The sequence below is a fragment of the Orycteropus afer genome, unplaced genomic scaffold, assembly GCF_000298275.1.
Source record: "Orycteropus afer afer isolate SDZICR_OR568_19922 unplaced genomic scaffold, OryAfe1.0 scaffold00017, whole genome shotgun sequence".
Classification (NCBI taxonomy): domain Eukaryota; kingdom Metazoa; phylum Chordata; class Mammalia; order Tubulidentata; family Orycteropodidae; genus Orycteropus; species Orycteropus afer.
The window spans coordinates 22,456,085-22,471,138 of record NW_006921604.1 but is presented as its reverse complement, the minus strand read 5'-3'; positions in this window follow the sequence as shown (position 1 = coordinate 22,471,138).

Genomic DNA, 15,054 nt, shown 5'->3' with positions numbered 1-15,054 from the left:
TTATGCATCAGAGGTGACTACTTGCATTTCTCCTAAAAGGTTTTGTGACTATGTACCTTTGTCTGGGCCAACACCCTCCTTCACTAACCCCAACCTCTATCAACCTAAAAAAGAAAAAAAAACTCCCTGTCTTGGAGTTGGATCCCTCCTTGGGTTTCCAAGTCAGTATCTCCATGGAAGTTGATTGCCCAATCTTCCTTTTGAGGAGTGGCTGATGAGTTTTGAATCACCAGCTTTCTGGTTAGCAATCAAATGCCTTAGGTACTACACTACCAGAGCTCCTAGACAACTCCTATTGGCCTATAATTCAAGAGCCCCCCCTCTATTCCTAGGCAGAATCCAGGGAGAACCTGTGCAAATCTACAACATAGCACGTGCTTCACGGACAACCCTGGCATTGTCATCTATCCATCTCTCCCATAAATGCTTGTATTTTTCATGTTTGTAATATGCATGTGCTCTGTTACTTAAGAGTATTCTATTTTATTGTAAAGGACAAAAAAATAAACAGGATGGATGAAATTGATAAAGAATACTAAGCATAAGATAGAGTTTACAGCTCATGAGATATAGGTGAAATAAAAAAAAAAAAGGCAATGAGTAAGCAAGTAGTTTAAAGGACACAGTCTAAAGTTGTAAGATGTGCTAAACAGAGGTAGTAAATAAGCCAGTAAATTGTAAGAGATGCTAAAGATACATTGAATTAATAGAAAGTGTAATGGAACATACAAGAGTATTACTTACAGGCAGGAAGAATTGCAGAGATCAAATCATGATCATACTATCTCCAGGCTGACAGCTGTGTCTTCCCTATATCAGCCAGCCACACATCAGTGATAGCCAATTAGTACAAAATGTGCTCTATCCAAGAAACATAGACACAGTCCAAGATTGTTCAGCAGGCTTATGGGTGAGGTACAGCTGTGGCCAGGCAAAGAGAGTGTGGCCAGAGAGTGTTCCTGACTCTCTCCAATAAAACAAGAATGTGTCATTAACACCTGGAAACTTTCTGTGTTGGATTGCCTTCCCTGAAGTTCAGCTCTGGTCCTTTTAACCACAGCATCAGTAAGGGAGGCTGATCTGGCAAAGAGGACATGGGAACACCGTGTACCCCAAGACTCAGATTGGATAGCCTTTCTACCACTTATACCTTATCCTTAGTGTGCTGACCTACGCCATCTCTCTCCCTCTGCTTCTGGTTGAGGATTTTAACGAAGCATACAATTCAGGCATTTTAATTTGGTCTATGAGAAGTTTTGTCCCATCATGTCAAAGATAGCTTGCTTGGGAAGGGGCTTGGAGGTGACCATTGCTTCAAGCTAATTTCCCACACAACACATACCCATATATCTGAAATTAAATTAATGTCTTGTACAAATTAAACACTACACAATAAATATTTAGTGAATGAATGAATTGCAAGCAGGAAGATCATAGTCTTGCCTCAACTGGAAATGGCAGGAAGTAAGATAGCATATCTCTTTCTCTCGCTGCCTCAAGCGTAGAATTTGAGGGAGGTGATGGTTTAAATCTAGAAATTGGGCAAGAGTCAGTTTAAGGACTTTAAATTCAGAGTATCTCAATTCTATCTTTGAGTCACAAGAGAGTCATTAAATACTTTTAGGCAGGCTAGATTTCTATCTCAGATCAGGTCTGAGTTCCTGAAAAATGAGTGTGCAGAATAAAAGATGTATTACAGAAAGAGACAGGTGGCAGAGACCAGTTAGGAGTGTAATAAACTCATAGCTTATCTGAGGACATAAAGAAGGCATTTAACTGGGCACAAAAAAAAAAAAAAAAAAATTGTTAAGGTCAAGGTTAAGATAGTAAATTTATAACATCAGAGCTCAGATGTAAGAAAATAAAATGAGCATATATTGAAACCCTACTATGTGCCAGAAACTCACTCACTCCACTTCATTTTATCCTTATAATAATCCTACTACACAACCAAACTCACTGCCATCAAGTCAATTCCGACTCTTAGCAATTCCCATTAGGTTTCCAAGGCTGTAAATCTATATGGACGTAGATTGCCCCATCTTCCTTCTGCAGAGCAGCTGATAGTCTTGCAAACACTGACTTGGTTAGCAGCCAAATGCCTTATCCACTGAGCCAGCAGAGTTCCTTAATAATCTACCTAGATGGTAAAATTGCCCATTTTCAAGCCTGCAGAAATGAAGCCTGCAAAAAAAGTGTACTCAGTTACATGTTAGGGTAGATCCATGTTTTGGGGGCCCTGAAGCTTTGACAGTTTTAAGCACTCTGCAAAGCAAAAATTACAAATCCAAAAGTAGGTTTAAAAATAAAAGTTTATTTTAGAAGAGAAAAGAAATTAAACATTTTAAAGGCTAATGTGATAAAATTCAGAAACATAACACTTTTCGTGAGCTAATTAATTACACCTTTTAAATACTTTTTTTCCTATATATTTATCTGTATATCCTTTGATGCCCTCTTTGTCTGGCCATGGGTTTGGAATATTTGCTATGAGAAGAATAGAAATATAATTCTACATCATTTTTCTTAGCATGGTGAACCAAATTTGTTTTTATCATTGATATTTTGAAAAGTTTCTTTCACCTTCACAGACAATATTGGTAATGTCATGTAACTTTTTAGGATTGTTGTCAAATTTTAGAAAATATCAAGTTTATCTTTAATGTAAGCTGTAAGATTTCTGGTCTTTTCAAGGTTTCTTCAATGACTAATTTTAAATTCTCTTTGAATTGAAAATGTTTGATGATTCTGGCTTCATTCACCTTTTTTTTAAATTTTTATTCTGATTTGGGTGAAAGTTTACAGAATAAATTCATTTCCATACAGCAGTTCACATATACACTGTCTCATGACATTGACTGCAATTTCCCACAATGCAATAGCTCTTCCCACTTCCTCCCATAGTTACCTCTTCCTTGTGTCCTTCCCTTCTATGCACTTCTGCCCCCAACTGTCTCCCTGTGCGTACCAGCCCTTCTATTCTCCCATGATTGCTCTCCTCAAGGAGTGTATCAATCTGATGTAAATGTGCAGCTCATATGCCTGTCTTTTGTTTGGCAGGAAGCCACAGTAGTGAGTCCTAATCTAGACATGAAGGGCAGCTAGGGGTCATAGTCTCAGGAGTTCTACCAGGCTCTGTCAGACAAACCTGTTCCCTTTTGTATTTATGATTTTGAGTTTTGCTCCACATTGTTCTCCCACTCTATCCAGGATCTCCTACATAGATCCCCCTCTGAGTGATTGACAGTGGTAGCCAGGCACCATCTAGTTCTTCTGTTTGCATAGTCATATAGGCTGAGGATCACATGGTCTACCACTCCTTTGGACTAATCATTTCCATGCATCTTTGGTTTTCTTCATTCTTCTTTGCTCTGGACGTTGTATCTAGATGGCTACTTGCAAGCTTTTAAGACCTCAGTTGTTACTCACCAAAGTGGAATGTGGAACAATGGTTTTGTGTAGTGTGTTAAGTCAATTGAGCTTGGTGTCCCCTGAGACCATCATCCTGAGCCCACAGGTCCAACTATTCACTCCCTCCAGGTAGCTGGCTGTGACCAAGAAGTGACTACAGACTTGTCCCTTGTCAGTTCTACTATATACCTGAAAATTCTTACAGAACATACAAATACACTTGTAGAAACATCATCTAGCAACCTTATACATGGTCATGGGCACACTTTGGCATCATTCACTCTTACATAGTTTCCATGCAAGGCACATGTGACCACTAACCCTGCATGTCTGTGTTACTTCACTGAGTGAAGCAAGTTGGCCCAGTTAGTGGAAGAAGTATTCCTCTATGCCAACCCTATCCTGGAAGGGCTGTTGTTATTGTGTGCCATAGGACAGAGTAGAACTGCCCCATAGCATTTTCTAGGCCATAATATTTATGGAAAAGGGGCCCTGGTGGTGGTTAAGCACTCAGCTTCTAACTGAAACGTTGTTGGTTATAACCCACTGGCTGCTCCCTGGGAGAAAGATATAACATTCTGCTTCCATAAAGATTACAGCCTTGGAAACCCTGTGGGGCAATTCTATCTGACCTATAGGGTAGCTCTGAGTTGAATTCGACTCATTGGCAATGGGTTTGGTTTCGATTTTAATTTTTACAAGAGCAGATCACCAGGTCCTTTCTGCCAAGGAGCCACTGGGTGATCCAAACTACTGACCTTTCAGTTAGCAGCTAAGTGCTTAACTATTGTGCCACCAGGGCTCTTTCCTGAAAGGTCTAGCAACAGCTAAACCTTTACACAGAATTGACTGCAAATACTTTAAAAATACATCCCTCTAAAACAAAATCAAATATGTCCTCACTGAGCTTCCCCTTATTTACACTCAAACTTGCCTACTGCTCCTCCAGTTCAACCTGACATGAGGGAGAATGTGGCCAAGGGAAAGTCACAGTGAAAAGAGAAAAAGGCCTTAACCAATTGAGTTGAAAATAGCTTATTTTGTAAATTTTATAAAAGCACATGACTCATTGAACACATTGCTAGGGTCCTTCTTTTCTGCCTTGAAAATGGACTGTGCAAGAAAGAGGTTCCAAGCTATCCTTTAGTAGTTTCCATCTCTGATAATAGAGGAAGACAGCAAATCAATGTCAAATCTAGATCCACTGACTTCAAAGTTTATTCTTTTCCACAATTCTCAATGAGTCTCCAAGCCACTTTTATAGATGGGATTGCATTCCTATATATATATATGTTGTTGTTGTTGTTGTTGTTGTTGTTGTTGTTTGCCGTCGAGTTGGCCCCGACTCATAGCGACCCCTCCTTGGGTTTCCGAGGCAGTATCACTACGGAAGTAGGATTGCCCAACCTTCCTTCCGAGGAGTGGCTGGTGGGTTTGAACCGCCAGCCTTCTGGTTAGCAGTCAAGTGCTTTAGCCACTATGCTACCAGAGCTCCTATATATATATATATATATATATATATACACATATATATATATTTGTTGTTGTTGTTTGCCGTCGAGTTGGCCCCGACTCATAGCGACCCCTCCTTGGGTTTCCGAGGCAGTATCACTACGGAAGTAGGATTGCCCAACCTTCCTCCGAGGAGTGGCTGGTGAGTTTGTACTGCCAGCCTTCTGGTGAGCAGTCAAGTGCCTTAGGCACTATGCTACCAGAGCTCCTATATATATATATATATGAAATCCTAACATCTATATCTGTGAATATGACCCTGTTTAGAAATGGGTAGTCTCTTTTGTTATGTAAATGATTCTATATTGGAGTGGCCAGGGTCCTAAATCTAATCTCTTCTCAGTGGTGTCTTATAAAAAGGAAAAATAGACACACACAAAGAAGGGAGAGACCATGTGAAGATTCATCTACAAGCTAAGGAATGTCAAGAAATGTCTAAAACTACAAAGAAGAAAGGACCCTAGATCTAATACATTGATTTGGACTTCTAGCCTCCAAAACTGTGAGATAATAAATTTCTGTTCTTTGAAACCACCCACTTTGTAATGGAAGGCTAGGACAGAATTACCAAGTCAATTATTTTGAAACTTAAGCAAACTCTGATTTTTTTTTTTTTTCAGTCTCCCTTTGTTAGTTTAATTGAAATAAATTTAACTAATGTTCAACGGGTCAAACAATAAAGGTCTCTCTTGAAGGCTGAAGAAGGAACTCTGGTTGTATGGTGCTTAAGGCATTTGACTGATAAACACAAGGCTGGTGGTTCAAATCCACCAGCTACTTGGCAGAAAGAAGATGGGGCAATCTACTTGCATAAAGATTTACTGCCTTGGAAACCCAAAGGGGTCATCAACTTGATGATAGTGACTTTTTTGTTTTGTTTTGTTTTGTTTGAGGGCTGAAGAGTAGGCTGCAACCATCATAAATAGAATCTTAAAATTTACAGAGGCTTCAGAGGGTATCTGGGCTGCAAACAACACAATGCAGTGCTAGAGAGTGTTATAGAGAGTATAGCTAGTGTATCTAGTCATTGCACTCATGGATTTGCCATAACTATTAAGTATAGTAGTGAGAAAAATATTGTTATAGGTTGAATTGTGTACCCCAAAATATGTGTTGAAATCCTAACCCCCATATCTGTAAATAGGACCTGTATAGAAATGAAGGGGTTTCTTGTGTTACATTAAGCAGGTCTTACAGAGTAAGATAGGTTCACTCTGATTTATAAAGGGATCAGAACAGACACAGAGACACACGCACAGGGGAAAGCCAAACATGTGAAGACCCATCTACAAACAAAAGAATACCAAGTTTTGCCACAGACACCAGTTAACTAGGAGTGAGGCTCACAAAGGAATCAGCAAAGCGCAGACCCTGATTTGGATTTTTAGCATCCAGAATTGTGGGAAAATAAATTTCAGTTCTTTAACACTACCTATATGTGGTATCTCTCATATGGCAGCACTAGCTAAGACACTTACCATCTCGAAATCTTTGCAATTGTGGTTTAAAGGAGCTCACAGGATTCTTCTAGCTTATTCTGGAGTCTCTATCTCCAAAACAGTTTCTAAATCCTCCCAGAAATGTGTACCTAGTCTTAATGCATTCTACCATCTCCTTTATTCCAATGTACCAATGTTTGACCATCTTTGCTGCCAGGAAATGTAGACCACAAGCATTTACATCAGAGCTCTTTGCTAACATAGGATGGAGCCATGAGCAATGCTGCTGTTCACACTGACATTCTTTGGTACAAAATACATACTTATGGTCATGTTTTAGTAACAGTCATCTGGAGACCCCCTCTGTTTCCAGCAGCTTCACAGAATAAATCAGACACCAGATGGGAAACTGTGCTAATTGATTCAGTCTGACCTCCTGTCTAACCATCAATTTGGCAAGCATGATCAGTGTCTGGACTTGTTTTGATTCTAATATTGTCACAAAGTAAAAGTATAATAGGCAACTGTGGATAGTGTGGCAATGCTTACAATTTTCTAAAATCTTGATTTATCTATAAATTGCATTCAATGTCTAGTAACTAGAGATTATTTCCCAATAAATAAATTCAAATAACAAAGTGGCATGATGCAATTTAGCCTTGCATGTCTAAAACAAGTTGACATATCATGGAAAGAGATACCAAGAATATCAGCGTATGGCCACCAACATAAATTTCAGAGAAATTCACTATGACTATTAGAGAAAGGAATGGCTAACTTCTTCCAAGGGCAGAGGCACACATTTAGCACAAAAGTTGTAAATTGAATGCTGGGTACAGGAATACAAGGGCTGCCAGAATGTTTGAAAGCCTCTACCAAGATTTACTAATACAGTTGTGAAACACTAGAGCCCATTATGTACTGCTGGATCTTGTTTATGACTGGGCTATTAAAACTGAGTTACTGTAGTACTTATTCCAACCACCACTTTGTGAAGATTTACACCTCAGTCATTTTCTTATGACACTCAGACCCAATCCTGTTCATGGTCACAGCTGAAAAAGAATTTTATTTAAAATTTTTTAAACTGCTTTAGTCAAGTGTTAAAATGACATATCTATAAAAATTAAAATTTTAATTATTTCAGCTGAAAAAGAATTTTATGTAGAATTTTTAAAATTGCTTTAGTCAAGTATTAAAAATGATATGCCTATAAAAATTAAATTTTAAATTATTTCAGAAGAACCATCAAAAAGTTTCACTTAATATAACTTTTAATGCCTTAATTCAATTGGAAGTTTTGAATGTCTATTTCTAATATTGGAAATAGTTAGCAATTTGCTAAAGTCAGCAGTTGCACAAGTGTCAAATCATGTCAGTCCCAAAGAAAATGAGCATCATTATAATTTGAGAGTATTATAAACTCAAATAAAAGTGCTGCTAGTGCTTATGACAGTCTTTGAAATTTATGGATAGATTTATAGCAAGAGAGGAATAATTTTTAGCTGAATGCTTCATTTTAGGTGATTTTTTCCATCTTTTTAAAAGACTCATTAGTTTCTGTCCTTTTTGAGAAATAATACAAAATTACTTTACATCATAGTCTTCAGTTTTTAAACACTAAGATGGGAGTGCTTTGTTAAAAATAATAATAATAATAATGGAGTTCATATTTCCTACAGTATGAATCCACTGAATCCTCTAAAATACAAAACATGCAATCAAACAAAAAAGCTTGTATGCTTTTGTTCTGGTTACCTAGTGCCACTCTGACAGGAATATACCACAAATGGGATGGCATGACAAACAGGAGTTTATTCTCTTATAGTTTGGGAGGCCAAAAGTCTGAGTTCAAAGTGCCAGGCTAAAGGGATTGGGTGAAAGCCCATCAACCCTGGGCTCCAGCTCTGCCTCTTGCTCCCAGCCCACTGAAGCTAGAGGCATCTCTTTACTCAGGCAGCTACTGGCTGCTGAGGCTAACAAGCCCAGGGTTGACAAATAAAATGGCACAGTCCTGATGTTACTAAACCACATGGCAGGCCATTAATTCAAGTCCATTGAAAGTCTTAAGGTCGGCAGAGATTGGTGGGCTGCTGAACAATGACATAGCTACATGCAGGGTTCAAGCATGCCGTAAGCTAGAGACCATTCCCCAAGGTTTCTCTTTATATACGGAAACAGACCACATCCCTAAAGCAGCTATACAGCTGCTCACAGTATTTTCCACCATGGAGTTGATTACCAGTCCTATCATGGGGAATACTACATCCAGCTACCCAGCCACTCAACCAGGCCCAGCCAAGTTGACTCACAAACTTAACCACCACAGCTTTCTAGGAATCTCTCAAACATATATGCAAGAATTCAAGTATTTTATACTTCAATATTGTCACTTTTCAAACTATGAGCAAAATATGAATACAAATAGAAGATGGATGCCTTAAATCAATTTTGTCTTTATTTTTCCAAGTAGTTAATCAAAAACCTACAACTCTAGTACATAGTGCAACTGGAGATAAAAACTGCAATTCACCTATTCTTGATTATTTAAAAAATAGTTCAGATCTCAGAGGTTAATGAGGCAAAACATAGAGGAAAATCAGAATTGGAGGGGAGAGGAAGGATTCATACCAGAACTGGTGGAGCAAGGCTGTTAGTCTATTGTTGAATCACCTTTCATCACAGCAATCTGCTCTTAATTAAAATCCCCTTTGGTGGAGGAGAAAGTGGCACACATACTTTCTGAAGCAGAACTTCCTAAGCAAGATTCCTGTAGTTAAATGGGGGTAATAAAAAAGAGGAGGAATTATGGGAAAACAAGCCCAAAGTATAAAACTGTTTTCCAATCCTTCAGAAATACAACTAGAGCTAAGAGAGATTGTTAAGTGCCAGGAAAGAGACTTCCTCGCTCTGGTACTTTTGAATATGCATGGGGCATCATTAACCAACAGCACTTTCAGCTGAATCCTTCTAGGTATAGGTATATCTACTTGCTCACAATGATCTGAGAAGATGTAAATAGATCAACGTACTTGTTTTTTCCAGTTCCTGCTAGTGGTGATAAATTCTCCCTCATACCTGACACTTCACGGAGCAGTACTTAAAGTTAAGAGAGGGCCATCTCTGCTCACACGGGGTTCAGATGAGTTCCCCATGCTTTTCCATACATTTCTGTAATTCTCTGCCCCATACCCCACGTCTGTAATGCTCTAGATTGTTCCTCCACCTCCTTCTTCCTCAGGCCCCAATTTTACTGTTTAATCACCTTTCTAATTTATACACATGTGAAAAGATTTTTCTTTCTTGTTTGCAATGAAATGTCCACAATTTGAAATCCCTGGTAGATGTTTTCAGAGGGGGCATTCTTTGTGCTCCCTATGTTTGTTTGTTTGTTATGTGCCGTCGAGTCGGCCCCGACTCATAGCGACCCCTCCTTGGGTTTCCGAGGCAGTATCACTACGGAAGTAGGATTGCCCAACCTTCCTTCCGAGGAGTGGCTAGTGGGTTTGAACCGCCAGCCGTGCCCATAAATATCCCTAGGTCTCTCCATACACTAGACCAAGAGTCATGTGGCCAGTCTTTTCTCTTCTCTCCATCACCATCTTGGATTACAAAGTTACAAACACCTGGCATTTATTAATACCATTATTGTTGTTGTCATTAGGTGCCATCGAGTTGGCTCCAAGTCGTAGCAACCCTATATAAAACAGAACTAAGCACTGCCTGGTCCTGCACCACTCTCAGTCTTCTCTATGCTTGAGCCCATTGTTGTAGCCACAGTGTCAACTCATTTCCCAAGGATCTTCCCCTTTTTCATTCACTCTTCACTTTGTTGTTGTTGTTATGTGCAGTCAAGTCAGACCCAACTCATAGCAACCCTTCCTTGGCTTTCTGAGGCAGTATCACTATGAAAGTAGATTGCCCAACCTTCCTTCCGAGGATTGGCTGGTGGGTTTGAACCGCCAGCTTTCTGGTTAGCAGTCAAGTGCCTTAGCCACTGCACTACCAGAGCTCCTCTCTTCACTTTAGCAAGTATGATATCCTTCTCCAGGGACTTGTCCCTTCTGAGAATGTGACCAAAATAGGTGAGATGAAGTCTGGCCATTCTCCCTTTTAAGGAGCATTTTGACTATACTTCTTCCAGAACATATTTTTTTCTTTCTTCTGGCAGTCCACGGTACTTTCAGTATTCTTCACCCAACCTCACAATTCAAAGGCATCAACTCTTCTTCTGCCTTCCTTATACATTATCCAGTTTTGACATGCATATGAGGAGATTGAAAATACCATGGATTGAATTAGGTGCAATTTAGTCTTCAAAATGATATCTTTGCTCCTTAACTTTAAAGAGGTCTTTTACAGCAGATTTGTCCAGTGCAATATGATGCCTGATTTTTTGACTGTTGCTTCTAAAGGTGTTGATTGTGGATCAGAGTAAAATAAAATCCCTGACCACTTCAATCTTTTCTCCATTTATTGTGATGTTGTTTGTTCTGGTTATCTAGTGTTGGTCTGACAGGAATATACCACAAATGGGATGACTTGAACACACAGGAAGTTATTCTTTTACAGTTTGGGAGGTTAGAAGTCTGAGTTTCAAGTGCCAGGCTCTAGGGGCTGGGGGAAAGCCCCTCAACCTTGGGGTCCAGCTCTGCCTCTTGGTCCTGGCCCACTGGAGCTAAAGGCATTTTTTCACTCAGAGAGTTGCTTGCTGCTGAAGCTGACAAGCCCAAGGTTGACAAGTAAAAAGGCACAGTCCCAATGTTACCAAACCATTCATTCAAGTCCATTGTAAGTCCCAAGATTGGCAGAGCATGGCAAGCTGCTAAACAATGACACAGCTACATGCAGGGTTCAAGTGTGCCATAAGCTAGGCACCATTCCCCAAGGCTTCTCCTTGAGAAGAATATATATACAGGAAGCAGACAACATCCCTAAGGCAGCTACTCAGCTGCTCACTGTAGATTCCACCATGGAGTTGATTGCCAGTCTCATCATGGGGAATTACTACATCCAGCTGCCCAGCCACTCAACCAGACTTAGCCAAGTTAACACAAAAACTTAACTACCACATTGCTTATCGGTCCAATTGTGAGGATTTTTTTCTTTGTGTTGAGGCTTAATCCATACTAAATACTTAATCCATACTAAATCCATACTAAATACTTAATCCATACTTAATCCATACTAAAGTCTTTGATCTTCATCAGTAAGATCTGCATTTTCTGTAAGCAAGTTTGTGTCGTCTGCATATCACAGGTTGTTAGTGAGTGTTCTTCCAATCCTGATGCTGTACTCTTTTTCATATAGTCCGGCTTCTCAGATTATTTTCTCAGTATAAAGATTGAACAAGGATAGTGAAATGATACAACTGTGACTCACACCCTTCCTGATCTTAAACCATACAATATCCCCTCATTCTGTTCAAATGACAGCCTCTTGGTCTATGTACAGGTTCCTCATAAGCATAGTTAAGTGTTCAGGAATTTCCATTTTTAGCAGTGTTATACATAATTTTCTATGATCCACAAAGTCAAATGTCTATGAATAGTCAATAAAACACAGATAAACATATATCTGGTATTTTTTGCTTTCCACCAAGATCTGTCTGACATCAGCAATGATATCCCTCATTCTGTGTTCTCTTCTGAATTGAGCTGGAATTCCTGGAAATTCCCTGTCAATATACTGCTGCAAATAAATAAATAAAAACCTAATTTTTTCTCATTTTTATGAAAGAGGCAATTAATGCATTGAAGTTGAGATGGCAGATCCAGTATTCAAATCCAAGGTGATCTGTCTTCAAATTTCATGCATTCTCTGACCCTACATCCCCACAGTGCCCTAACAGTGTTATAGAATAAAAATAATAAAAGAACAAAACGGTTTGGGGTCTGCTCCAGTTATTTAACAAGAGTAGGACCTCCACTCTCTGGGTTTTCAAATTTCCCTAATGAGATGGCTGGATTAGTGTTGAAAATTTTACCTAAGGAGTAGGGATGGGAGTCTATGATTGGCTTGCATTCTGCTTGGGTCTTAAATTCTTTGTAACAAACATTATTCCAGCCCATCCTTTGCCATTATCTTCCTGATCTTGTCTATTTTTTTTTTTTTTTTAACTGAATACAGTGCTTGTCATGGCCCTCTATAACTTTATCATGTTGACTTTATTCTCTTTGGACTTACATTTTCCTCGCACTGTTCCAGAGCTTGTCATTCCCTTTATATTCTGCAATTATATGTGGTTTCCAGCAGACCCCTAAGCTTCATTAAAGCATTGACTTTGACATCCAAGCTACACGCTTTTAGTCTCTGAATATCTTCTAGGAATGATTTTATAGACCACGCGCAGGAGTGGTTACCAGGATCAGATATGAGGGCTCAGAAAACTGAGTCATTTTTAACATTTATTTGCCTACTCTTAATTTGATAAATCAAATCTAACTGCTAGAGATTAAAAGATTGAACTGGAGAAATCATATTTTATACAGCCTATGTCAAAATCTCTAAAATCCAAACCATTGTCTAATGATATGCAAGCATTCAACAGCATTGCATTGCACTAGGAATTGACACCAGCTCAACAATAAAGTTGACATGTGTGTCACAGGCTTAATACACAAGGGAATACTGTAGAAAGTTATTGATATCCCACCAACAATAAGTACATACTTCCATAAGAATTAAAAAGAAGAAAAAGAAGCTAGGAAAATGCCATACATGCCATGATGTTCTATAGAATTTTATTTGACCCACACTTGCTCCAAGAGTTCTATGAATTTAATTTATGAAAATATATACATCCCTATCCTACAAAATATGAAAAATATGTCATAAAAGGATTACCATGTTAGTCAAAGCATATAGATTTTTTAAAAAGTCCCACTGAACCATTTCTCCTCATTTTTATTACCCAATAAAAAAGAAGTTAAACCAACAACAGCATTAAGATACCATTAAGATTCATAGAACAAAACAAATCCTAAGAAGCTTTCAAAGTTTTGCCCTAGGTGGCATATCTATCAAGGATCCATCCTCCATCTGGTTTGCCAGTATTCCCAGATGTTCTATTTGAGGAATACTACCATTAACATAATCTCATGTATAATTTTTAAAAAGGCAATGATAGCACCACTAAATACTATTTAAAGAGGAAATTATACCTTAAATCTAAAGCATAGATGGCTATATAAAACCAGCTGTGGTGTTGCATGCCAAATAGTTGTCCTCTAGAGAGAAAATATTTTTGAGTTGTCTGTGTTTGGACTCATGTAAGAGTAGATTAAATACACACTGTTTTGAATTAAAACTAAATAAGAAAATTCTAAATAAAATCAACATATCAAAATGAGATTTGCTGAAAAGAAGTAGAAATAGTATTGCATATACAGAATTATATATAACTGGATTTTTAAAAATATTATTTCCTCAGAATTAATGAAATATGATTGCTATCTATGATCTTTTTTTTTTTTTTTTTTTTTAAGAGCAAGATAAACACTTACTAAAGGTAAAGAATTTTTATATCTCAGAAGCTGATAGCATGATTGAAATCCAACATCGTTACTCTGGTATTCAGAGCCCTGCATTGTCTTCTCCTATCTAATGTTGTCAATTTCCTTTCCTAATGTAGCCCATCTCTCACTATTCTCCAGCTACTGCTCACTGCTTGCTTGTCTTCAAAGGAGATTGTGTTTGCACCTTCATTTTCTTCAGCCTAGAATTCCCTCTTCTTCTTTTTGTCTCAAATACAAATCATGCTCAACTAATTACAGGTCCTTCACAAAATTCTCCCTTTCTAATTCTTAGAAGTTATTTATTCTCTTCTGTGAAAGTCTGTGACATTTTACTTACCTCATCAGAGTCACTGTGCCATTTGTTTGCATCACTGTCTCTTCCCCTGAACTTTGAGTCTCCAGTGGTAGGTTGTATCCCACAATCACCTTTGTATCCCCAAAGCCCAACACAGGTGTTGGTTTATCATCAGTGTTCAGTAAATGCTGAATAGATGGAAAAGAGATAGGAGACTGAATAAATGAATGAATTAAACTTTACAAACACTGATCCAAGCACTTTCTTTTGAAGGAAAAGAATTACTATAAAAAGACATTGAAAAACTATTAACAATAGTAATGCCAGCACTACAACAGTCCCAAATTTCAAAAGGTATAATTATGTCGAACCCTAATGTGATGGTTAAGGTTGTGGGTCAACTTGGTTGGACCATGATTACCTGGTTTGACTGTTATGATGTAATTATCCCCCATGATGTGATCTGACAATATTATCACTACCATGATGAGATCTGTTATGGCAGCCAATCAGTTGAAAGGGAGATTCCTCAGGGTTATGGCCTGCATTGAATATATATGGAAGTTCTTGCAAAGCTCTCTAGATTTTTGTTCACTCTGGATCTTGCATATAGTTGTCATCATCGGACTTCTGGTTCTTAGCACTTAAGTCAGCAACCTGCCATCTTACCTACAGATCTTGGATTAGTCAGCCTCCATAGCTCATGAGCCAGCGGCCTGCTGTCTGACAGCCAATCTTGGATTGAACAGCCCCTGAAGCTACATGAATCAGGAGAAGGCTCCAGACTGACATCTGACCCATGGACTTGGAGTTTTCCAGCCTCTACACCTGCTTGAGATATTTCTTTGTGATATATATATATATATATATATATATATAT